The sequence below is a fragment of the Pongo abelii genome, chromosome 1, assembly GCF_028885655.2.
Source record: "Pongo abelii isolate AG06213 chromosome 1, NHGRI_mPonAbe1-v2.0_pri, whole genome shotgun sequence".
NCBI lineage: Eukaryota > Metazoa > Chordata > Mammalia > Primates > Hominidae > Pongo > Pongo abelii.
Window position 1 is genome coordinate 129,445,503 of NC_071985.2, and position 27,985 is coordinate 129,473,487.

The 27,985-nt window shown below is 35.0% G+C and overlaps 1 non-coding gene across 1 annotated transcript in view; it reads left to right on the forward strand.

Annotated features, from left to right (window-relative positions):
• Positions 1–27,985, forward strand: part of RNPC3-DT (RNPC3 divergent transcript) — a 109,982-nt gene that overhangs the window by 46,862 nt on the left and 35,135 nt on the right. Inside the window, exons 5-6 of the transcript XR_010141795.1 lie at positions 11,217–11,304; positions 12,937–12,994. This is a non-coding gene — a transcript (RNPC3 divergent transcript). The remainder of the gene's footprint in view (positions 1–11,216; positions 11,305–12,936; positions 12,995–27,985) is intronic.

Consider the following 27,985-nt stretch of genomic DNA (forward strand, 5'->3'; position numbering starts at 1 on the left):
GCTGAAATGTCTTTAATGTTGGATTCTTGTTCTACCAATTATCTTGTTGAAATAAACTCTTCTTGATAGAAGTAAATTATTTGTCTTAGCTCTAAACATTACCTAGTATATCATAAATGAAAAATTACACAGTGACATAGATCTGAGTTTTAAATCTGGTTCTGTTCATTTTTAGTTGTATGATGTTGAACAAATTGTTTAACCTTTTTGTGTTCTGTTTCTCAGTAAGCAATAGATTCATGTCTATTTTATAAGCAATTGTGATAATTAAATGAGTAGGTAATATAAAACATCTAGTACGGACACTCAAAAATAGTTGTTCATTCTACTCTTCTCTCACTTTCTTATGCCCATTTTCTGTCCCAGCCTTTTCCAAGAAATAGGGCCACTGCTAGAATATATGGGACAGCAGGAAAATATTTTTTGGTGGGATTTGCCTTTGAAATAAATAATTTGATTTAAAAATTTGCAAAATTAATGAGTCCCTATAAGGCATGATGATGATGATTTAGAGCAGTGAATAAAGAAGAAGCATATACATTTTTACAATTGCCAAACAGTGCAAGAGGATTCTTTGTAGTGTTTAGACACTATCCTTTCTCATTTAGATCGAGGTACCATTTCTTTTTGTTCTTTATTGTCAAAGTGCAATTCTTGGATAATTTTATATCTCTCATTACAAGAAAAAGGCAGCAACACTTCTTACTGACAATGACATGGCTGTTTGGAATCTATTAATATTAAAACAATGCAGGTCTTTTCACCTCTGCAATTCTTATGCCACTTATTTAATGCTGGTCAGTCATTTCTTATGGTTCCATGTCATCCGTCATGCTGCTGTGAATACTGGCTTACAATGCCTTTCTCAAAGTATTTCACTGGTAATGATACTCATGCAAGTCTTAGAGCAAGCAGAAAATGTAATGATAACTTATGTAATGTAATTATAATTTCATAAATTATCATTACTTTTCTGCTGTTAGTAAACTTACTACTAGGAATTGAATAGTATAAACTTAGAACAACTGATTTTCAACGATGTCTTCTCTTGAACTCGTAGGCAATAATGACTGCACTCCTAAGAGATAATCTCTTTCAATACAGACTGCACCCCTGCCTACATATACTGCCAACAGTGGGGATAAAAGATAAGGGGCCTGTTGGCAGTGCAAGAAGAGTTTTCTCATTGGCTGTTCTTCACCTGGCAAGTCTTAAAATGTACCCAGAAGATCATGACATTACTACACAGATTAAAGACAATAGAGAACATTAATTGGAAGAGACCATTAGCATCATAGAGCTATCATTTCAAAAGCCTTCTAATGGGCACCACTAGAAAATAACTTAACATGTAATGTGGAGTCTGCAGAAAGGTGGGATGACCACTCTGTGTGCCAGTGGCAGAGGTTCACAGAGTAAAGAATGTTGACTGCTACTCCCATATCCCTTCTGTATTGTTGATTAAAGTTGATGCTGTGGTTAAAATATGTACAAAGGATAACCCATGCACAGAGCCATACATAGAGTTCAAGGCCAAGGTTTGATGATAAACCAATGGCAGCCAATAGCATTGATCTTGGCTTATGTTCAACATGAATGAGTCATCGAAAATTATCATATGAGTATGATTCTAGGGCCAATCTCACAATACACCATTACAGAAATACTACTTCGGCCAGCAGGAGTGAGCCATTTGCTAAACCATGTCCCAGGAACCAGGGCTCAAGCACAGTTAGTATACCTGAAAATCTCAGACTACTCAACACCATTTGGTCAAGACCACACACAGAATGGAGGTTTGGAGAACACTCAAAAGGGGAAAAACAGAGACTGTGGTCCACATGGGCTCTTGTCTGGACTTAGCATGCCTGGATGGCCCTGGATGGTTTCAAGAACCATAAGGGAACTTGGGAAATATTAAGGATGTTAGTCCAAAGTGTGGAAACTTTCAGGTGTGGGGCTTGAAGTAAGGGTTTTATTTGTCCTCTTCTAAGGGTGATTCTCTGCAGGAGTTATAGTCTCTCTGAGATTCTTGAGTAACATAGCAAGGATCATTCTGTTGGTTACTTTGACTTCCAGAGTCTTATATAAATTTATTGACATAAGCCATTCCCCACGACATCATCAAAATAGTTAGAATATCTCAAGCCAAGTTGAAGTAAGTAAATGTTTTCAAAAGTTTAAAATCCTATCTATATTCTAGCATCTTTCACAGCCTTCCTTCAAGTTCAACCTCTTTCCATTAACCATTATAGGGTTAATGTTATCAGGAGCTTCAAATGAGTGGGCCTACAAATGGATCCTTTGCCCTGTATTCACAGGTATTTTTCTTCAGAGATTTCATCAAGTGATCTTTTTTTTCTTTTAATAGATTTTTGGCATTTTGTGCCTTACATCTCATAATCCCGTTAACACAGATGCTTTCTTGGCTCTTGACAAACATCTTGGCACCAAGGATTCAGCTCTTCATGTTTGGCAAACATAAATATTACATATCAAGCCTTATTTCATTCATAATATGACACTGCTAACAACTCCAACAGAGTTAAAGAGTTCACAAATTAGCTGGTAATACAGTATATTGAAGAGTAAAAATGCAACAATGAAAAGGAGAAATCAGCTCAAAATATTTTTAATTACTCACCTCTACTTTAATTAAGTTGCTTATACTACAGTTCATCAAATTCTGTCTCACTCTCCTCACCTTTGAACCCAACTCAACAATGTAAGCTAGTTTTTAAAAATTACTTTTTAAATTCCTGTCAGTTTTTCAATGATTTCGTTTTGCACTCCTTTTTCTTAACGCTGTCTCTAGGGATTACAATGTGCATCCTTAATTTGACATAGTCTGTTTCAAGTTAATATAATACTGTGCTGCTTCACATGAAGTGTAATAACCTTACAACAGTAACATTCCATTTGCACACCATTCTTTTGAGTATTGTCGTCATATACTTTAAATCTATGTATGTAATAAACATCACAATAGAGTGTTCTTATTTCTACTTTAAAATACTGTTTTGAAGCAAATATATATATTTTTTCTTTTAATGTTTACCCACCAATTTAGCACTTCTGGTGCTTTTCATTTATTCTTGTATGGATTTCTACGTAGTGTCATTCTCATAAACCTCAAAAACTCCCGTTATCATTCTTGTAAAATAGATCTGTTGGTGACTTATTTTCTCAGCTTTTGTTTATTTGAAAATGTTAACATTAAGCCTTCATTTACATGAGATATTATCACTTATTATAGACTTCTGAGTTCTTTTTTCTATTAGCACCTCAAAGATGTTTCATTGTCTTCCAGATTTTCTCCTAAAAAGTCAGCAATAATTCTTACTGTTCTTTCCCTGTATATTTGTTTGTAGGTGCTTTTGGAATATTTGTTTTTTCTCTGTTTTTCAGAGGTTTGACTACAAGAGTTGTACTGTGGATCTGTTTGTATTTATTATTCTTTGGATTCCTTGGACTTCTTGAATATTAACTTGATTTTTACATCAAATTTGGGAAACTCTTTGATGATGGTTTTCTGAAATATGTTTTTTGCTGTATCTATCCTGTCCTCTAACATTCTTGGTAAACTGCTTGATACTTGTTCACATGGCACAAAGGCCCTGGTTATTAATTTGTAATCTCCTTTCTCTATTCAATCTTCAGATTGAATAATTTATTTTGATATATATTTACCCCAGTAACTCTTCATTCTGTGATATCTTATTTGTTATTAAATCAAAACAGTATTTTTTTCATTTCAGATATAGTACTTTTCAGCTTTAGAAAATCCATTTGTTTATTTTCTATTCCCATCCTCCAACCTGCTCACTCACTAAGTCAGTTTTTCAGTTATTCCTCTTCATACTTCTTTTTCTTAATGCCTTCTCTAGAGATTACAATATGCATCCATAATCTCCAACCTGCTCACTCACTATGACCACGTATTTCATTAAATCTTTGAACAGAGCTCCTGTAAGCCCTTGTCTGCTAATTCCAACATCTGGGTTTTCTTTGGGTTTGTTTTTATTGGCTGCTTTTTACATTCTTCATGTGGATTACCCTCCTTGTTTCTTTCAGGTATAGTAATTTATAATTTTAGTAGACACTGTGAGTGGTTCAGTACATAAAAGAAAGTCTAGATTAAGTGGTCTTCCTTTACAGGATGTTGAAATATGTTCTGGAAAACTGTTAAATCACTGGTGAATTTTATGTATGTTTCAGGCATGGTTTTATTTATTTTTCTTTATAGTATAGCTCTTTCTGTAATGGGGCATCAGTACTCATGAGATGTAGCCTTGCAGAACTCAAGTAATTGACCAAAATTCTCAGTGAAGTGTCTCCACTGTACCTGTATTATAACTCCAGTTTGTTGCAGCACTCTGGCATCATCATTCAGTTTTCAGACCTGTAGGAGGCAATCTCTGCTTGGCTATGTAGGGCCTCACATTTTGCTTCTACCATTTAGCTCCTGACCAAAAAACAGCAGGTAATCCTCATGAATTCTTATGAGCTTCCTATCTATTAGGCTGTCCCCTTTCTGGTAACCTGGCCCACAGTTCTAGCTGTTTCATTGCCCAGAATTCTGATCTCTCTTCCTTCTTAACTGCTGAATAAATGAGTTCCACTTTATTGTACGGTGTTCGGAATGGGTATTGCACAATTTATATTATAAAAAATTAAAGAAGAATTTTCAGAAAACTGAGGTTAAAACCCGCCAAAAGTCACTATTTCTTGTCCAGTTTCTAGTTCTGAGCAAGTGTTCATACGTGGAACCCAATGAATGAAAACACTATAGCCATTATGCAGTAAAGATTCTTCAGGGTTTTTTTTTCCCCCAAGAGACCTACAGCTATTTCTTAGGGTATCATTACACTGAAGAAAGGGGACTATTCAAACGTTTTGAAGATGGTTTGATTCTTTGTCTGAACTGACATTGGTACCCAGGTATCCAAAGCATTATCATGATTCTCTGTTAGAGTTGGGGTTTATGGTGGCCCATAAATAGAATCTTGGTCCAGGTCCATTTCACAGTGGGTTAACTGATTTGATGGACCCACTGAGTGGTCATTTCTCTAGTTGCTGACATAAATTTTAAATGGAGACACTTAGTAGTTGTTAGAGCTCTATCTTGATTCCTAGTGTATAGATAAAAGCTAAAATATTAGGGGAGATCAAATGCAAGTCTTACTGCTTTTCTACCCATGAGGCATCAGCCAGAGCTATTTTCCAAGTCCTTAGAGAATGTTTAATCACCAAGAAAGGATTCTGCATATTGCTGTATCAAAACATGGAAGACTATTCACAGCAAAATAGGTGTGGTAGTAGACACTTGCATATAGGGTCTACACAATGCTTCATCCAAAAGCTACCAGTCTAATAAAAGCGATGCAACAGAATTTTGAAGCTGGGGCTCCAGGTTGGAGATAAATTCTGCCAAGATGGATAGCCATTCTCCAGAACACAGTATAAATAAATGCTAAATGAATTATAGTAGTTGATACTTTGTTATCTATGGCTACAATATATATTCTTAAAATATGAGTGAAAAAATGTGATGGATAAAATAATGAGTAAAAGTAGGAGTGGCTTGATTTATCATCACTCTCAGCTACGCACTTGAACTTGTACATTCTATTCCCACAGCTTTGGCTCTTTGGCTTTAGACATTCCAGTTGCCAGAGTGGGAATTCTTCTATCAGAGGTCAAAATAAAAGACTCAATAAATTCTGTTATGGTACTACACAATGACTTCTGGTTCTCTGTACCAAGAAACTTTCAGGAAAAAAAAAAGTGTCACCATTGTCTGTAGTAATAGGGCTAAAGCTTTTCCATTAATATTTCTCTTTTACTTTCCTTAAAAAATGATCAGCTAGAATATTAGAGGAGATATTACCAGATATGGTAAACTTATTATACATATAGAGTGGATTTGAGGGGATTTAAGTGGACTGTAGTAAATAATGCCGTATTAGACTGCCCAGATTCCCCCTTCAGTACCAAGATTCTTAGTACAGAGATGCCAGCAGTGTTAGTTTCTGATAGTTCAGTCTTTCTCTCCAAATTTCCCTTAGAACAAGGAATCTGCCTTACTATGTCTGCAGGGGCAGCCTTCATCCAATGACTGATTTGTGTCCAGCAAGAAAGTCACTGCCCCGGCTGGTGCAGTGGCTCATGCCTATAATCCCAACACTTTGGGAGGCTGACACGGGTGGATGGATTGAACACAGGAGTTCGAGACCAGCCTGGGCAACATGGCAAACCACGTCTCCACAAATAATTTTAAAAATTAGCCAGGCATTGTGGCATGTGCCTAGAGTCTCAGCTACTTGGGGGACTTTGGCAGGAGGATAACTTGAGCCCAGGAAGTTGAGGCTACAGTGAGCTGTATTCAAACCACTGCACTCAAGCCTGGGCTACAGAGAGAGACCCTGTCTAAACAAACAAACAAAAAAGTTACAGCTCCCTTTGCCTAAATTCCGTACAACTTTGAAGTGACATCCTTGTTTCAGAGCTTTTTGTTTGATGGACTGAAGCCTTTTGTTACTTTATAATAATTCAACTTCTTCCACTGCCCAATATTATTTTATTTAGCCATTCACAGGTGTGGTCACACAGTGAACTCTCCTAATAATCTTTCTAGATGTTAATTCCTCTTTCAGTCTTGTTTTTTGGGGAATCTAGCCTAACATTTGTTGATTGTATTACTGTTTAGTGTTTTAAAGTTATAAAAAGAGAAGTAGGAATGTAGCAACTCAATTACTACGTGAAAAGCACTTTTGTTTTTCATCCTTGCCAATATAGTTAGATTAATATTTTTTCAGTCTGGTATGTGGTATCTCAATTTTGCTTTTATTTGCATTTCTCTGATTGCTTGTAATTTCAAGCATAATTTTACATTTTTTTCTTTTTTAGTTTACCTGTTGATGTGTTTTTGAGATCTTTGCCCACATAGTGGATTTTTTGATTTTTTTTGCAAAAAATATGTTTACACTAATACTCTTCAACTTACAATGTGATTACATACGGATAAACCCATTGTAAATTTAAAATATCATGTTAAAAATGCATTTAATACACTTAACTTACCAAATATTATTGCTTAGCACAGCCTACCTTAAACGTGCTAGGAATACTTAGCCTACAGTTGAGCAAAATCATTGAATGCAAAGCTAATTTTATAAATAAGGTGTTGAATATCTCCTGTAATTTTTTGAATACTGTACTGAAATTGAAAAGTATAACAGTCGTATGGGTATTTCAAATAGTTTCTGTTGAATGAGTATCACTTTCACACCACCATAAAGTTGAAATGTAAGTAGAACCATCACTAGTTGGGGGAACATCTGTGGTTGTTACATATTCTGCAAATAAACACTTCATCAAATTTATGCAACAAGTATATTTTTCTACCTATGGCTTGACTTTTCACTGTCTTTATGTTGACTATTTGTAAATAAAAGCTTTTTTATTCTTTTAGTGTGTTTGAATTCATCAACAATTTCTATATATTCAGTGAATTTTTTTTCTTTTTGAGACTGAATCTCACTCTGTAGCTCAAGCTGGAGTGCAGTGGCATGATCTCGGCTCACTGCAACCTCTGCCTCCAGGGCTCAAGCGATTCTTGTGCCTCAGACTCCCGAGTAGCTGGCACTACAGGTACACTGCACCAGACCTGGTCTGGAATATATATATATTTTTTGCCTTAAGGCTTTTTTTTGTAGTTACTATAGCAATATGCATATTACTTTAGTTAATATTTGTCTGATTTTTTTTCCATATTAGCTTTCAGTCTTCCAGTGTTTCTTGCTTATTTTGGTCATATTCAGTATAATTAATAAACTAGGTATTTTAGCTCTACTTTCCCATTTTTTTCTAATATTGGTGATATGGTTTGGCTATGTCCCCACCCAAATCTCATCTTAAACTGTAATCCCGTTAATCCCCATGCGTCAAGGGAAGGACCTGGTATGAAGTGATTGAATCATGGGGGCGGTTTTCTCCGTGCTGTTCAGGTAATAATGAGTGAGTTCTCACGAGATCTGATGGTTTTGTAAATGGCAGTTTCCCCTGGGCTTTCCTCTTTCTTTCCTGCTGCCTTGTGAAGAAGGTCCTTCTTTCCCCTTTGCCTTCTGCCATGATTGTAAGTTTCCTGAGCCCTCTCCAGCCATGTGGATCTGTGAGTTAATTAAACCTCTTTCCTTTACAAATTATCCAGTCTCGGGTATGTCTTTATAACAGTGTGAAAATGAGCTAATGCAATGGGAAAGAAAGAGAGAAAGATACAAAGGAAAGAAAGAAAGAGAGAGAGAGAAAGGAGAGAAGGAGAGAAAGAAGGAAAGAAGGAAAGAAAAAAGAAAAGAAAAGAAAGAAAGAAAAAGAAAAGAAAAAGAGTCAAGGGAAGGAAGGAAGGAAAAAAGGAAAAGAGGGAGGAAGGAAAGAAGAAAAGAGAAAAAAAGAAATAAGGAATAAATTTCTAGAGGTAAAACAGAACTTTTGTGACAATTAAATGGAAATGTTTTCAAGACTACTACCTAACAGATAAACATGAGGTGATATCATTAATGCATCAATGACTTTTAATGCATCCTAACCCTAACTTAGGCTAAAAATAGAAGACAATACTTATGGACAACAGTACTCATGGAAGTCAGTATCTCCCTGGCCAAGGATCAGTTGTATCACATGAAGTTATTGATGAAATTTCTGCAGTATAAACACACTCAAAACAATCAGGTTGTGAAAATTTGTGGGAATAATTTAATATCAAAGCTCTAATTTTACTAGATGTTATAGAACTTTGTTGCATTAAAAGTAATGGCAAAAACCACAATCACTTTTGCACTGACCTAATAGTTTCCCATCTCAGAAATGGCTTGTAAAAACAGTACACCCTGCATAAGCAAGTACTGTTTTCTTCTGAACCTGGATAGAGGTAGAATTTCCGTCCCATGTTTTATAATCTGCACCACATGAAATAGAAGGCCCACAGAGGTTTGAGACCATTACCAGAGTGATAGGAAAGTAATGCTTAATTTATCTCTAGTCTCATACAACTACTTTCCTACAGCTGCACTTGACTTCCCCTTTACATGTCTATGTCATTAACTTTGTCCTACAGGATAAGAAGACTTCCCCCAATAAGTACCTGGATGTGCAAAGACTGATGTAGAAAGGAAATGACATATTCCCAGGAGCACAATAACTGACACTAACTGTGGCCAAAATCAACAAATGAGAGATACAGATTTATAGTTATGTGTTTTTATGATGGTACTCTTCCAGCCATTTTTGGAATTTTGTCATTCAATTAATAGTTCGATTCTACAACATTCCAGAACAGATCATCAGCATTATAGATGTCAATATTTTTGTTAATATGAAATCTATAGTACAGAAAACTTTTATCAACTTCATCAGTTAGCTTTTGCTTCATAACATACTATGCCACAAGTTAACAGCTTTAAATTTCTATGTATTTTGTTTATGATTCCAGGCTAGCCTCCACTGGGCAGTTCTTCTGGTCTGGGCTAGACTTGGCTAATCTTGACAAACCTTTCACAAGTGTCTGTGATCTTTTTGTATACTGGCTGGGGCTGGCTCCTTTATGATGGTTTTATGAGGAAAACAGGAATGATAAGCTTCTGACATTGTTTCGACCTTTCACTACACTAGTCAGAGATCATTCATGTGATGGTGTCAGAATTTCAGGAGCAAGAGAAGACATTGCAAAGCTTCTTGAAGTCCATTCTCGGAACTTACTGAATAGTACTTCTGGCATGTTCTTCTAGCCAAAGTAAACCACTAGCCATGCTTGAATTAAAGAGATAGAGAAACCACTTCACTTTTTTATAGAAAGAATTGCAAAAAACTGTGGCCATTTGTGGAATTTACCACATCAAGTAACCTGTGCAAAGAATTCAAATCAGATATTTATCTCTGACGCCGAAACTTTAACAAAAAGGAAAAAGTTTACTCAAACTTTAAATGTTTAAACCACAAATTTAATAATCCCTTACAGCTGGAAACAAATTATTGGACTTGACATAACTTATCCTGAATTTTTGATATTCATAATTCTTTCAGTCTTTGTCAGAGGAAATAGAACATAAAAATATCAATATAGGAAATTATAATATTTCTTATTAGTACTCATAAATAGCATGGAAAGTAGGACATTGGTTGAAATAAAGTTTTGGATTACTTATGGATTCTATATATCCATCTTATCACTATCATTAATGTAAAAATTTATGTTATTTATAAACTGAAATTGATAAAAAATTTGATAATTTTAGTAATGTTGGATTAAAAATGAAAATTTTATGGAAACCTTTGAGTGCTTAACCTAAGTAGAATTTTTCTTTTCTTTTTTTTTTTTTTTTTGAGACAGAATCTCACTATATCGCTCAGGCTGGAGTGCAGTGGCCACAAAGTGGGAGGTGAGTGGTGGGTGAGTGGGTAAAACTTCATCTGTATGTACAGTCACTCCCCATAGCTCACATTACCACTTGAGGTCCACTTTCTGTGGGATCTCAGCTCACTGCAACCTCCGCTTCCTGGGTTCAAGCAATTCTCCTGCCTCAGTCTCCTGAGTAGCTGGGATTACAGGTGTGTGACACCACGGCCAGCTAATTTTTATATTTGTAGTAGGGATGGGGGTTTCACCATGTTGGCCAGGCTGGTCTCGAACTCCTGACCTCAAGTGATCCTACCCACCTTGGCCTCCCAAAGTGCTGGTATTACAGGCATAAGCCACCACACCTGGCCTAACCTAAGTAGAATTTTTTATAAATTAAAAAATAAATGGAAATTCTGAAGTGTTAGAACTAAACATAGATTAATCCTTTAGGTTTTTTTCAAAACTATAAATTTAATTTACATTGGAGTAATTAAAGGCTGTTCACACCTGTAGCTTCATCATCCTGTATTTCTAATTCTTCAAGCACTACATTAAAGGCTTAAAAAATAAAGTTCTAAAAAATAACATTCTCCAGAAAAATGTGTTTACCGATATAGCATAATAAATAGTGTACGTTTTATGGAATATTGCATGTTATTAAAAAATACATAATTAAATTATTCATAATTTTGTCAACATTGAAAAAATCAAGCATACATTAATTTGTATACCTATTAAAAAATTATATTTTTAAATTGTATGAGTATAAGTATTATACAGCAAGCAATTGTAATTCATTATTTTCTACTATTTATTGCAGTTGAAGAATGAAGTAAAATGAAGGAGGGTATTCAAAGATGTCTAATTCCAAATGTGGGTTTAAAGGAATTCACCTAAGAACACATGGGGTAAGGCTCTAAAAATTTAGATGGAGAAAAATAATGTCTAGTTCAGAATAAAACACAAGGAAAAGATGAACATTATAGAGTTTTTAGAGACTGAAGAAACATATTGATATGAAAACAGCCTTGGACCCACTGAAGGTTACAAAACTAGTGAGTTGTGGATTGGAAGTCAGATTTCATAGCCTTAAGCCCATTGTTTTTTCTTTAATATGACATTCTAGAAAGAGTTGGATAAATAAGCTTCCATGTGTTTGTATCACATTTTAGAAGGTCTACCTCATTTATCTATTTTATTGTTATTCTGAAGCTTGTCAAAGTTTTGATGATTTTTAGAAATTATTTCTAATGATAAATGTCAAAAAACTGAGAACAACATGAACCCCTTTTTTCATGAATAGCTATGTACCTGTTGCCTCATAATAAAAAAGGTGAGTCAGTCTCATTTTCTATTTCTCCCACATACATGCACACAAATACACACACACACACACACACACACACACACACAGACAACATACATCCTGAAAATGTTAAAGATGCTTTTTCTTTTCTCATCTCTATTGGGGCCAATAGCTACCCAACCCATATATCTTGAGTTAATTTTAGAACTTTTTTCACCACTTGATTTTCACATCACAAAATCTAATTGATTCTACATCCCTACTAACTCTTAAAATAAAGCTTTCTGAACAGCTATTGGCTTTTATCAGGCCTTGTAAGTGACCTCCCAGGCTGCATTTGCCCTCTACCTAGGACCATCTCCTTAATCCACCTTTATAATCTGGGTCTCACATTCTACATTCTCCCAGAGTATTCTAAGCTGCAGTCAGACTGTACCATTTGCTCTTCTTCCGATGAACCATGCTCTCTCATGCCCACATGCATTTGCTCATTCCATATCCTATGCCTGAAATACCCTTCTCCACTTCCACTGCTTGATAAAAACTCAGCAGTGTTTTTTTTTTTTTAAGACTTAACTCAGATATGGTTTCTTATGTTCCAAAAATGGTTCCATTAGCACAGGGGTCCCCAACCCCCAAGCCACAGACCAGTAGCAGTCTGTGGCCTGTTAGGAACTGGGCCACACAGCAGGAAGTGAGTGAGTGGTGGGTGAGTGAGTAAAACTTCATCTGTATATACAGCCGCTCCCGATAGCTCACATTACCATTTGAGGTCTGCTTTCTGTCAGATCAGTGATGGCATTAGATTCTCATAAGAGTGTGAACCCTATTGTAAACTGTGCAGGCTGGGCATGGTGGCTTGCACCTGTAATCCCAGCACTTTGGAAGGCCAGGGCAGATGGAACACTTGAGGCCAGGAGTTGGAGACCAGGCTGGTCAACATGGCAAAACCCCATCTCTACTAAAAATAAAAAAATTTGCCAGTCTGGTGATGTGAGCCTGTAGTCCCAGCTACTCGGGAGACTGAGGCAGGAGAATGGCTTGAACTTGGGAGGCAGAAGTTGCAGTGAGCTGAGATTGCACCACTGTACTCCAGCCTGGGCAACAGAGTGAGACTCTGTCTGAAAAAAAAAGAAAGTGAACTGTGCATGCAAGGGATCTAGGTTGCCCACTCCTTATGAGAATCTAATGCCTGATGATCTGATGATCTGTCACTGTCTTCTATCACCCCCAGATGGGACCATCTAGTTGCAAGAAAAGAAGCTCAGGAATCCCACTGATTCTATATTATAGTAAGTTGTATAATTATTTCATTACATATTACAATATAATAATAATAGAAATAAAGTACACAATAAATGTAATGTGCTTGAATCATCCCCAAACCATCCCCCTACACTTGGTTCATGGAAAAATGGTCTTCCACTAAACTAGTCCCTGGTGTCAAAAAAGGTTGGGACCACTGCTTTAGCAGCAGTAACAATATCTCCTTATACAGAATGATGTTCTTATAAGACAGTTGGGTCAAATCAAACTTTATGAAAAGCTCTGAATATTTCCATAGCTACAAGAAACAAATATCCCTTGCAAGGTATGGATATAGAAAAATAAAACTGGTTACAGTAAGTAAGTTGTACTTCATTACATTGTGAATAAAATCTATTTTAGACTTTTTTTTTCTTTCTTCTAATTTTTTATTTCCATAGGTTATTGGGGAACAGGTGGTGTTTGGTTATATGTGTAGTTTCTTTAGTGGTAATTTGTGAGATTTTGGTGGACACAATACCTGAGCAGTATACACTGAACCCAATTTGTAGTCTTTTATCCCTCACCTGCTTTCCACCCTTTTCCCCTGAGCCCCCAAAGTCCATTGTGTCATTCTTATGCTTTTGTACCCTCATAGCTTAGCTCTCACTTATGAGTGAGAACATACGATGTTTTCCATTCCTGAGTTACTTCATTTAAAATAATAGTCTCCAATCTCATCCAGGTTGCTGTGAATGCCATTAATTCATTCCTTTTTATGGCTGAGTATTATTTCATCATATATATATATGTACTAGTTTCTTTATCTACTTGTTGATTGATGGGCATTTGGGTTGGTTCCACATTTTTGCAATTGCAAATTGTGATGCTATAAACATGCGTGTGCAAGTATCTTTTTCAGATAACGACTTACTGTCCTCTGGGTAGATATCCAGTAGTGGGAATGCTGGATCAAATGGTAGTTCTACTTTTAGTTCTTTAAGGACTCTCCACACTGCTATCCATAGTGGCTGTACTTCCTACCAGCAGTATAGAAGTGTTCCCTGTCCACTGCATCACGCCATCATCTATTATTTTTTGAATTTTGATTATGGCTTTTCTTGCAGGATTAAGGTGGTATCGCCTTGTGGTTTTGATTTGCATTTCCCTGATCATTAGTGATGCTGAGCATTTTTTCATATGTTTGCTGGTTTCTCTTCAAATCATATAAATCTTTCACCTTTTACTATTTTAGACTTTTTCTATCCCATTCTATTTCATTCAAGTGTATTGGATCATACTGATGACAGACAAATCTCAGTGTGGTCAAACTACTGAATACCAATCAATATCTCTGCTTTTAAGAAACTTTTGCACCATACAAGACTAAGTGTATTTATTCTAAGTGCTGCAACTCCAAATAACTTTGAAAAATTATGTACCACACATATTCTAAGTTGACTTCTAAACTTTTTATTATAAGCTGAAAGTTCAATAAGTTGCAAAAGTACGTAATTGCCATTGTGTATTATAAACACTTCGTTTTTTAAAAAATCCACTTTTACTTTAATAACATGAAAAATGCCTTGGCAATTTAATGCCTACTGTACTAGGTTGTCTAGAGTCCCTTGAAAATCCTTGTTCAGAACCATTTTGTTGTGGCAACTCTACGAAACTAATACAGATTTTGGTACTGACAGTAGGGTATAGAGTAGGCTGCTGTAACAAACAGCTAAAAAAGTGGAGGTGGCTTTGGAATTGAGTACTGGGTACAGCCTAGAAGACTTTTGAAATGAATGATGGAAAAATCCTAGATTGTCTTGAAAAGACTATTGATAAAAATATGGATGTTAAAAAAGATTTCAGTGAGGGCTCAGCTGGAAATAAAGAACATGTTATTAGACACAGGAAGAAAGACAGTCTGTGGTATAAAGTAGCAGAAAACTTGGCTGAATTATATTCTGTCAGTGGGTGGAAAGTTAACTCGTAAGTTATGAACTTGAATACTTAGCTGAAGAGATTTCCGTGAAAGTATGGAAAGTGTGTCCTGGTTTCTTTTTGCTGCTTATAGTAAAATATGAGAGGAAAGAGATAAATTGAGGAAGGAACAATTAAGCAAAAGGAGCCAGAATAATAATTGCTAATTTAATATTCTATAAAAAATATTTTTATTTTATCAAACTCCTTAAATATTTTTGAATTATTTTTTAAATATATGAAAAATAACATTAATTTAATTAGCACAATCTTCATTGTCTAACAAATCAGCCAAATTCTGCCTACTCTTTGTTTGTAAGTCTACCTTTATTTAAAAAATAAATTAAATGTGTTACTATGTGTATTTCAATCATCCCATGTCAGAATTGGTCAGATTGGTAAATAGATGGATTAGGTATGCAATCTGCCATGAGATTTTGAAATAAAGTGAAGCTACCTTTAATATTTTCCTACAGATACTCTTTTTGCTTTGTTCTCATGGAACTTATTCTAAGGAATAAGGCATTTTTGGTGAGAGTTTGGGAGATAGAAAAAGTGACATCATTAAACAAAATGTTATCATTTCTGCAATGTATCTGAATGCACTCTACAAAATATCTGAATTCAGAACATCTTTTCATCATCTAAACTACCTTATATCTACTGCTAAATTGAGCCTTATCAGATTATTTATATATTTATATATCTGCTCTCTCCCTCCAAACCCTTTTTTATAACAGGTTCTTATATTCAGAATACAGATCTTCATGACATTCAGGCAAGAAGATCCAGGAAGTACTTCTCTAATCTTAAGTTTGTAATATTTATACATGTGATGCACACAGGGATGCTTAATATATTATTTCGGGAAATTTCCTTTATGCTTAAAATATTGCATAATTTTTAAAATTTTAATATTGGTAAAAAACATACAGAAATGTACCATCTTAACCATTTTTAAGTGCACAGTTCAGAGGTGCTAAGTATATTCTCACTGTGGTGCAACAGATCTCCAGAACATCATGACTTTGCATAATTGGAACTCTATATCCATTAACTACTCCCCACTTCCCTTTCCCTGTAGCTGCTGGCAACCACCATTCTACTTTCTTTATCTATAAATTGGATTACTTTAGATACTTCATATAACTGGAATCATATATTATTTGTGTTTTTGTAACTAGCTTATTTCACTTAGTATAATGTCCTCAAGGTTATTCCATGTGTTACATACATTCCATGTATGTAACAGGATTTCCTTCCTTTATATAGCTGAATAATATCTCATTGTGTGTGTGTGTGTGTAAATATCACATTTTTTATTTACTTATCTATCAATGGATATTTGGATTGCTTCCACCTCTTGGCTATTGTGAATAGTACTTCTATAAAACACACAATATGCAAATACATCTTTGATATTTTGCATTTAATTCTTTTAGACATGTGCCCAGAAGTAGGATTGCTGGATCATGTGGTAATTCTATTTTTAATTTTTTGAGGAATCTCCGCACTATTTTCTATAGCCACAGCACAATTTTACATTCCCACCAGAATGCACAAGAGTTCCAATTTCTCTACATGCTTGCCAACACTTGTTTTTTTTTTATTTTCTTTGTTAGTTTTAATAGTAGCCATTCTAATGGGTGTGAGGTGATTATGCATAATTTTAAAATAAAATATAGTAAATATCATTTTCAGTATTCTATTGAAAAATGCACTACAGAGTTAATAACATAATTAGTGAAATGTATGTGGCATGCATAAAAATAGGATTCCATTTTTAATGGCAAGATTAGAAGCAGAACATTTTTAAAGACATGAGACAGAATGAGTACTTCCAAGATTTTTCAAAATTCTGACTCATTACTGTTGTGTGAATTTTAGTAGAATCAGTTTCTTTAACACATATAAAGCACTTACTCTGTGCCAAGCACTATTCCAAGTGCTTTTCAAATATTAAGCATCCACTCATACTAATTTTTCTATGATATAGATATTTTTATGCTCATTTTACACAAGAGGAAATTGAGGCTTAGAGGGAGTCTTAGCAAGTAAATGGGAGAGCAAAAATTCATTTAATATTGACTAAAATTAACTTCAGAAAGCCAAAGATATTTCAATCATATCTTGTTATTTTCAAGAGATTCTGCCTCATTTTACTGGGAAATACTTGTATTTCTTAATCATATTCTCATATTGTCAAGTTCGTCCTTCTGAGAGTAGGCCTATCAAGGTAGAAAAGCAGACATTGAGGGTTGGAGTTCTGCTAGCCTAATGGCACAAATAGAATAGAGTCAAGAAATGTAAGGTATTAACAAGAGAGTGCCATGGCTAGGAAAAATATAGAGATTTCAGTGAACATGATGGCCCAGTGAAGTCAAAAATACAGGAAATAGATGAAAGAACAAGAGTTTGGAGTCAGAACAATGTGATGTATGAATTTATAGTTTTCAGGTGTTCATTAGAACATCCGGTTTAACTAGAGAAAAATAACATTAAAACTAGAAAGCTTAGTTATTTAATTGATTATTTTCTTAGCTGACTTGAGTAAAAGAAAGTTTTAGAATAAAAGTCCAAAATATAATTTAATTACATGTAGCAATATTGAAATATTTCTCAGTTTATTTGTATAAACTTATCAAATTTAGTATTTCAAACTGGGATACTTTAACTTGTGTGGACTTATCGAAGTACATTGTCATTTAAAAACCATGCATTAGTAACATATTAAGAAAACAATAGTGTACAATGTAGTCTTATAAATGCAAATGTTCCACAATTACTCATTTGTAGTATTGTTTTAAAAGTAATTCCTTGGTGAATAAGAAAAAACATACTGTCAAAGTTCCGAGGTAAGATAGATTTATATTTTTATGTCAACTTTACATATTCACATACTTTTAAGAAAAAGAATCTATAACATAATGTTGTCTTCTTAATTTTACATTATAAAAAGATTAACATTACATACACTTTAGGGTTTTCTGCTTCTAAGCTATTTCTTCAAAATTTATTAATTCTCTTTGACTAAATCAGCTAAGACCTTGTCAAGTATTAGTTTGTTTTGAAATTATACTCCACAAATGTATATAAGACCATTACATTCTTTTCTTGAGCTTAAAAATTTAAAATATACTCTGGCACTGAGGGTCTAAGATATTTTAAATTTAGTAGTACAATTATACCACTGTTCACTGAATAAATCTTGAGTCTAGAGCAGCTACCTAGGGATTCTATGCTATTGTTATGATTGACCTGTAGAGGTCACTATTAACAGACAAATGAAAAGCTTTTTGCAATTACAGGTTAATATAGCTAAATTTTAATTTCTGTCTGCTCCAAATTAGTAGAAAGATTATAACACTACCTGGCACTAAGACATCATAAAAATGTAACACAACTTTAAAATTATATTTTTAGATAGTTAAATGATTAAAGTAGATATTACTACCTGAATAAATTAACCAAATCATATGATTTCCTAAACTTCCAATCTCCATAGTTCCTTAAGCAAATTGACAAAAGACAGACCCTACTGAATTGAGTTCTAATACTTTTCTATTTAATTATCTTCTCTAGTATTTAATATAAGAATCTATGACAAGCAAAGGGAAACCAGACCTTGTTTGAATTCTCTGAACATGAGATGTATCCTAGGAAGTGTGAATTTTACCCATTTAAAAAAAAAAAAAAACTGAGCAGAAAACACTAATAAAAAGTGATATAAAGTAATCAACTTATAGCCTTTTCAGTTAGATGGCAACCAGGTGGATATAGGTAGGGAAAGAGAGGAAGACTGTTCAATAGAAAAACCACCCTTACCATGAATGCCAGTAAAACACCCTCAGAATGAAGGGAATCTGTCATTTTGTGTAAATTCTCTTCTGCTTCCATAAACACAGCCGTAATCAATTAAAGACCAACTTGTGAAGGAGCCATTGTTTGCAGTTCCATTCAGACATTGCTGAGTTGTCTTTTAGACTGCCCGTGCGGAAACACTGGTAAGGTGATGAGAAAGTTCAAAGCACCTAACTTTTCAATGTGGATTTTGTTCCTTAGACTTTATTTCATCTTTTTATTCATTAAAAAAATTGGAGTGTTGATTTTTGCTTCTGGGAAATGAAGGGGGCTTAAGAACATAGCAATGCTTGAAAATACTCTAAAGATACAATTCCCTGTGACTTTCAGAGAGCAATGTCTTATACATGAGTTCAAGAGGAATCAGTGTTAAAAATGCTTGTTAAGAAAATAAGCAATATTACTTCATCAAAATTCTCTTGGTAGAAAGTGAGAGTGTTTTCTTTGACATCAACAAATCACTTTTTAAATTTTCCGTGATTGCCATTTTATTCTTGTTCTCAACCTGTCTCCTATGCTCCTAATTTGAGAGAGGCCCTGTTATTGGCACTGAAGTTGTCAACGTCCAATCTTGATTGCTGGATTTGGGAGACTGGTGGAACTTTACTGAAGCGGCAGATGTAATACTACATTCAAACAATTTGGCATAAATGATTTTTAAAATTAACATAATAATGATGAATCAACATTAAATGTTTAATGCTATTGATATGTATGAAACTAGGAGTAACCAAACTCTTTCTCTCTCTCTCAGACATAGGGAATAAAAGTTACTTAGTAATAAAAGTAAACTCTTAGATGCTTTTCTAGGCAGAAATGGTCCAAATTTCTTCCCTGCCTGCCTAAAGAATAATCTGGAGTAGGCCTGGATGAAGTCCCATTCAACCATAGTTAGCTGGATATTCAAGCCAAATATAAAAGTTTATAAATAGGAAATTAAAGAATAAAGTGATTCAACAAGAATATGTTTTTTTTTTTTTTCCTAAGACTTCTTCACTTTTCTAGATCAAATAAAGAGAACAATTCTCTTTGGAACTACAATTTAATAAAAATGCTGTGTCTTGTCCCCATTATGTGTGCACATAAGCCTCTCTCTCTTCTCCTTGAGTGACATGTCTGGGGAGGTTATAAGGAAAAGCCTTAGTGCCCAGACCAGCCACTGTACAGATGACTCAGGACACCTTCACTAAATCCATTCATTACCCTGGCCCTAGTGGGAGTTACAAGCAAAGCCTGCCAATTAGATGTTGGTAATGTGGACTCTGCTTTAGGGAATTGGGTAAGACTGCCAGAATTCATTCCTGAACTTTAGCAGCCACAAAAGAGTATTTTTCTGTCGTCTGAAACTGATTCAAAACGAGGTCCCAAAAGGACAAGCTTCCTTTTGTGCACCATCTATCCTCAAGTCCAACGACTACTAATGTCACAACATCAGGTTTTGCACAGGATCACAGGAAACATCTGATGAAGGAGAAGAGAAGAAAAAAAGTCATCGTTTGAGTTGATTAACCTCTGTTTTACTCTATTTTCTAATTTTTGACTATTCTCTTTGGAAAATTATTCTTTGGTAGTTCACCACAAATTAATGGTGTTTTATTCTTAAATGGGAGATTAAATGTGTGACATATCAGAATCATAAAAAAAGCTTTCCAGAATCTTTAGATGTTAAATTTAGTAATAATCTCATTTCATATTCAGGGCTGCTTGTCCTTGCCTTGAAAAAATATTTCCAAAGTCCTATTCTGAAGATGTATTGGCATCACTATTTCTTTCTCTGTTAATAAACTCACATTAAGTGGAAATGCTTTGCTTTCAAGTTCATTGACATTATCATTGTTTTATTTTTATTTTTTATTTTTTGCTTTTTATTTTTACATGTTAGTCAGTTTGAATGCTCGGGTGATGATTTGAAATTGTTGAGGGGCAAAGGTAGATTTTCTTAATAAGGATTCTGTGAGCTTAAATATCTTATTAGTATAATGAACAAATCTTGGAGAATTTCCAAGTCATTTTGTAGAAAATGTGAGAGAACTCTAAACAGTAAGAACTTTAGATAGTAAAACTGCTAGTCAGTCCATGTAAACTCAAACAAGAAAGATTTGACCCTGTATCAAGGTGATTTTTTCTTTTTTTCTTCCTAAAGCAATGTATTCTTTTGGCTTCTAGTCCTAATTTTACTTTAGAAATTATTTTTAATGTGCTTCAGACAGGGGCCTTCTGTCCAGGTCTTGAATACAAGTACTGTATCTTTGTTTTGTATTCTTGTACAAATATATTTTATTGGGAACCTATTTCAAAATGCTTGTTAAATATATGAGCTTATTCACATAAATGCACTCTAGTGCTGTAAATGTAGGGGCAGAAGGTGGAACAGAGGAACCTATGTGTCCTGCATCATGGCAGCAGCTCACTGTTTGGGGAAAGAGGTTTTTCTTCATCAGCTCACTGCTTGTGCACACGCTGCACTTCATACATACTTACTTCTCTTTGCTGTGACATGCAAGCACAGATATGCACACACACACACAAACACACGCGCGCACACACACACACGCGCTCACACACACACACTCATTTATAATTTAATGGAAAAAACATATTAGTCATAAAGCTCAGGAGTTGAAAGTAAGCAAGTAAGGCCAGGATAGTAACTGTTCAGAACTTGAATGAATTGCCACAGTTTTCACCAAGTAACTGGCTGGCCCTTCTCAGGCAGGCTCCAAATTCCTGTTGAAATGAAGACTTTCTTTCCTGGACTAGGACTGGCATTCCTGGGAAACAATGGCCCTTTTCAAATAGGCTCTGAAATTTCACAGGTGAAGGGAGAGGGGCAGTCATTTGATCCCACCCACAAGAAGCCTGTTAGTATTTTAAAAAGTGAAGACAGAGCCTATCATGGAAATACAGGCAAAGCTGGCTAGTGGCTAAGAGCTGCAATCTAGACCCACAGTTCTGCAGATCCCTGTGAAATATGAATCAATTTCAATGTTCTGTCTTCGACTCACATTGCAACTCTTTTTTCTAGATTTTCTAAAGAGCAGAATACAGAACCACTAAAATTGAGTTTTACTTCATATTACATGTTCTAGAAGAGCAATACAGAAGTTTAATTTAATTAGGGCATGATATTAGAATCTATAAAATAAACATCTAATGTATATGTGTGTGAATGTATACATATATAAATATATATAATAATTTTGAAAGAGATGCAAGATTAAAATACCAAATAGATATACAAAACTCACGCATATATAATAAATATAATATACAACCTAATATGATAATTTTACCTTGCATCTCTTCTAATATATTTGAGTTTGGTCTAATTATATTTTAATTCAGTAATTTAAAGATTTAAAATACTAAGATAATTTAAGGAATTCTTTATAAAAACATAGGCTATATCCAATTTGAAAGAATTTGAGCATATTGAATATTGTAATTACAATTAATCTCAGGTGTATTTCATAGCTTAAACTTTTGAGAATAAATTCACAGCTATTTTTGAAACTTTTATTTGATCAGGTCTCTCTGTGATTAAGGTACACTGTGGGTTTTGGTACTCTGTTTCATGTATGAAAAAAACAAAGAATGTTCCAATTGTGATATTTATCATTAATAAAATAGACAAAGCTTATTAGACACACCTTCCTGCAAGTGACTATATCATTCCTTTTTTAGTCTTTCCAACGATCCTGATAATTGTTCCAAGAATGTTGTTGCACCCAGTATTTAGCTTAGTCCTAACTTGAAGACTGATTTTAGATGTGTATTACTGAAGACTCAGAAAACATTTATTTTTTCCTTAAAGGCAAATACAAATCTATTTATGAAACTATTATTGAATTATATAGGCCTTCTCTAAGAAACACAATTACCTAATCTTTTTGTGGCAGTATAACGTTTTGATACATTTTTCCTCTTTTGGTTACTACATGGTATTCTTTACCCTACCCCCAGTATCCACTAGTACTAACCCCAGTTCTAGCAGGAAGGAAGCAGGGTTTTCTGAGCTTATGTCTTAGAAAAGAAATGAAACATTAGCCAGGCGTGGTGGTGCACACCTGTAATCCCAGCTGCTCAAGAGGCTGAGCCAGGAGAATTGCTTGAACCCAGGAGCCGGAGGTGGCAGTGAGCCAAGATCGCACCACTGCACTCCAGCCTGGGCAACAGAGGGAGACTCTATTTAAAAAAAAAAAAAAGTAAAAAAGAAAAGAGATGAAACAGTAAAACAACAATAAAATTAAAGTATAGCCTTTAAAGTATCAAAAGCAAAGATGTAAATGTAAATAATTGGAAACACACACATATACACAATAAATGATAGAAGGAAAAAGTCACTTTCTAATACTTAAACTTATTATCAATCAAAGCCAGTTTTTTCAAATCCACCAAGAAAAATTTCCTGGGTTGGAGAGAGGACAAGAAACAGAAGAAGGATATTTAGATGTCGATATATTATTTGAAAAGGGCTCTTAAATACTTTGTTTTCCCAATGCCTGGGTTGTGTTTGATGATTGACAATACAACAAATACATAAGCTTGAAGTTCTAGAATTAAGACAACTAGTTTCCCTAGTGGAGCTTACAGACTTGTCAAGCTTTATACTGTCCTTCTCTTCCCCTATCTCCAGCCATGTCCCCTCCCCATGTATGCAGAACAAAAGAGTAGAGATGGGTGAGGTCTGAGATATAGGCCTAAGATGGCTTCTCAGAATCTCTTGTCCCATTAATAAAGCCTACAGAGCAGCAAAATGTTTTCCCGGTGAGCTGAGGGTAGCATGGACATGGCACAGAGAACAAACAGACTGGCGGAGAAATTATTTTAAAGAGGAGGATGATGCAGCTGAAATCTGCACGGGTCAATGACAGGGACCAGGAGAAAATATGTACGATACGTTGGAAGTTAGTGTGAAGTGATTGCAGAGAACCATATATAACCTGCTAATTGTGTGATAATACCCTCTTATACACATCATGTATTGCTCAAAAATGGGGTTTCATTCTGGGATACGCATAATTTGGCAGTTTCATCATTGTGCAAACATCATATAGTGTATTTACACAAACCTAGATGGTATAGCCTACTATTGACCTATGCTATATAGGTATAACCTATTGATCCTAGGCTACAAAACTGCACAACATGTTACTGTACTGAATACTTGGGCAACTGTAACACAGTGGTAAGTATTAGTGTATCTAAACACATCTAAATATAGAAAAGGTACAGTAAGATTACAATATTATAATATTATAGGACTACATATATGTGTTCATTGCTGACTGAAGCATTGTTACAAGGTGCATGACTTACTTGTTATGAGGTGCATGACTTACTTGCAGTGTTTGTAAGGAAGACTAGTAACTGAAATGATTGAGATTACTCTAAATTGACCAAGTTTCTTTCTACTGCCCAGCAAAATGGGATCATATAATATAAATTAAGTATATTTATAATAAAATACAGTTAGTAATTTTTCACACTTAAGTTTTAGAAACTGAAAGTCATACCTTCTATACTTATTACAAAGAATAAAATTCAAAAGAAAATATCTGGCCAGGCACAGTGGCTCAAGCCTGTAATCCTAGCACTTTGGGAGGCCGAGGCGGGTGGATTGCCTGAGCTCAGGAGTTCGAGACCAGCCTGGGCAACACGGTGAGACACCATTTCTACTAAAATACACACACAGAAATAAAATTAGCCTAGCATGGTGATGTGCACCTGTAGTGCCAGCTACTCAGGAGGCTGAGGCAGCAGAATTGTTTGAAACCAGGGGGCAGAGGTTGCAGTGAGCCCAGATTGTGCCACTGCACTCCAGCCTGGGTGACAGAGCAAGACTCTGTCTCCAAAAAATAAATAAATAAATACATACATACATACATACATACATACATACAAAAAGAAAAGAAAATATCTAAGTCTCCTGCCAGTTAATCTAACAAAGCTAGTTTTATTGAATCATTTATCTCTGCTTTCCTCCAACCTCATTTGAACTCACATTGAGACTTCTAGACATTTAATGGTACCCCAAAGCCTTGGCAGTTTACAGTTTGCTGCAAGCTACTATCTGGATTCTTCTTGCTCTTGTTGCTTCAGTGGGCACATATCAGAGTTAGTTGTAAATGTGTGCGATGCAGTCACTTAAATCTTTAACTGTAACCAGGGCATTTTCTATTTATACCTAAATTCTAGCAATTCTCGCCAGTGATGCTGTCAAAGCCAACATCCTTCATTCTGAGCCTACATGAACCAATGAAAAAAAATAGAAAATAAGAGAAAAAGAAATGGATATTCTAAGTACTTTGCGAAGATCTCTTATTATTATACTGTCTCTTAAAGTAGACCCGAATTTCAGACCTTATCAGTCTGAAAGCAGCAACAATACTCCTGGCTCTACGACAAGCAGATAGTCAGCCCTTTTCTCCTATTCTCACCCTTTAAATAGACTAGGCAAGTGTCTGACTCCAAGTTTCAAGACCCTCCAATATCAGGAAACACATGTAAAGCTCCTAGGTGGTCTCATTGAAACCTCCTTTTCGGGGCTGAATTGGAAGCATCCAGCCAGGAGATTGAAATGCCGCAGCTATGGAAACTTCCAAATCCAATCCACAAAAGCATCTCATAAGAGAATAAGCTTTGATCCTCATGTCAGGCACAAAGAATATGGCACAATCAGCAAGGAAAAAAACATTTCATTCTCTTACCATTCCTGCTTACTTTGACCCTGGAGCGTTCTGAGAAACAGCTACTCAGTGAAGGAAGAGGTAGACATGTAAAGGAAAAGCGTAGATGACAACCAACCATTCTCATTGTGTTGAGGAAGGCAACTGTAGGCCTTGGCTTTGGGAATAAGTCATAATTTGAATGGCCATTGAAACATTGATTAATAATTTTGATTGTATATGTTATAATTATTGAATTGAGGTAGTGTTTTGTGACTTAAGGAGTCATAAACTACTTACTACCTAAGAGTAAGCTGGAAAGTTATAAAATCTAAACAATTTTCCACCCAGGGGCAGGAAAGATTAGCCACACTGAATGAATTTTAAATGCGTATTGGAGATAAAACAGAATTGTGATTTGAACTTATCTTACAAGTTTCATGTTCAACATACTAATTATATATCTTATAAAGATTTCACAAAATGCTGTGCAATCACAGCTAATAAACTGACCAGCTCTTGTACCAAAGCAATGTCGAGTAATATAAAGATCACTCAATAAGGACTTGCTGGAGCATTGTTTTAATTTTAGCTCCCCCATCTTTTTTGCTGGTCACCTTATCTAAGTTTCACAATGTTTCTTAATTTCAGCTTCTTTACATGTAAAAATGAATAAAAGTGTAATAATGCAGTGTGAAATGCTTTTTGCTTCAAATTAGATGATATAAATCAAATCAGGTAATGTAATGAACACATTTTGAACACTAACTGCAATATATGTGTAGTATTAATATTATTAAAATAATGACAACCACTTTTTAGTGGAACTTATGAACTCTACTTTGTTAGACAAAAAGGTGATTTTTTTAGCCCAAAAATTAGTGTTCATATGCATTTCAGACATTTTTGTGAAATATACATACATACAACATACATAGTTTACTTATAATTTTTCTTATACTTTATATATAAATGTATTTATTATATCTTACTTTGTTATTTATGCATTTTTGCACCTTAAAATGGGAATTTTGTCTCAATTTTAAGGCATACATAGACTGAGAATAAAATAAGTGACAAAATAAGTGACAAGTCTGTATATACTGTATACTAATAATTATATATAGTATATTATTAGTGAACATGAATACATATACACATAAACACAGTACAGAATATATGTAAGTGTGTATACATACTGGGCAGGTATATATGCTGATGTGTATAGAGCTGTGTGTAAGAATGTGTACATAATTAATTTAATTCTCATAACTCCATGAGATTTATAGTATTATTTACTATATTTTACAGATGGAGAAACTGAGATGCAGAAAGTTTAAATAACTTGGTCATGGTCACAGTGCTGGTGAACAGTAGGGCCCCCAACACAATAGCTCAAATTTGTCTTCTTATATTTATACTCTATATTCAGTTGGCCCTCCGTATCCATGGGTTTCACATCCACAGATTCAAACAAACATGGATCAAAAATATTCAAAAAATAAATAGTTAAATAAAAAACTAAAAAATAACAACAATAAAAATAGAAATAAAATATAGTATAACAACTGTTTACATTGGATTTTCTTTGCATTAGGTATTATAAGTAATCAAGAGATGATTTAAGTGTATGGGAGGATGTGTGTAGGTTACATACCAATACAGTGCCATTTTATATCACAGACGTGAGCATCTAAAGATTTTGGTATCTCTGGTGGAGGGGAAGGTTCCTGGAGCAAATGCCCCTGCTGATACCAAGGGATGACTGTACACCTTCTTCCCTTCATTGAGAGACAGAGCCACAATACAATCAAGTACGAATTACAAAGGAAGTTACTAAAAATCAGCTTTGGAAAGGTCAGTGTTTATATAAGAGAATGTAAATAATTCAGTTAGAAAGTAGGGAGTTGGAAAGACTGCCAAGGTAATATGGGTCCTCACGAATGGAAATGGGTTGCTTTCCCACTTACAAGTCAAATGAGAAAGACATCAAGAACAATACAAGTACAACTTGGTAAGTTCCCCTTACAGCCTGGGGGACATAGAGACTTACAGGTGTCTGATTTACATCTAAGAAATCAAAACAGCAAAGTTCGACTGAAGCAGCTTGTGGCAGCATAGCAGAGGATGCAGGTAGAAGGTAACTGCACTCTCACTGAGATTAAACTAAAGCTGAATGTTTCCTCTGCTCCAGATGTAGGCGCTTACAACAAGGAGTCTGCAGGGGTTGTCTTAGACCCATTATCAGACGCTTGTCTAAAAGGAAGAGGAGAGACCACAACAGAAAGATATGGACAACGAGGATATGTATCATAAGAAGCTATCCAGTAGCTAGGTTTTTGCACTCATCAAGGGAGCCGTTGGTACAAGACCTCAGTGATTGGAGATCTCCAAGGAACCCACAAAGTGATCCAGGAAACAAGTGATAGATTCGGGAGGCAGATAAGAGGGGGAGGTGTCCCAGACAATCTCCAATCTGCCCCACAAGTGTTTACACCAGATGTTTCTGTGCAGGGAGTTTTTTATACCAGT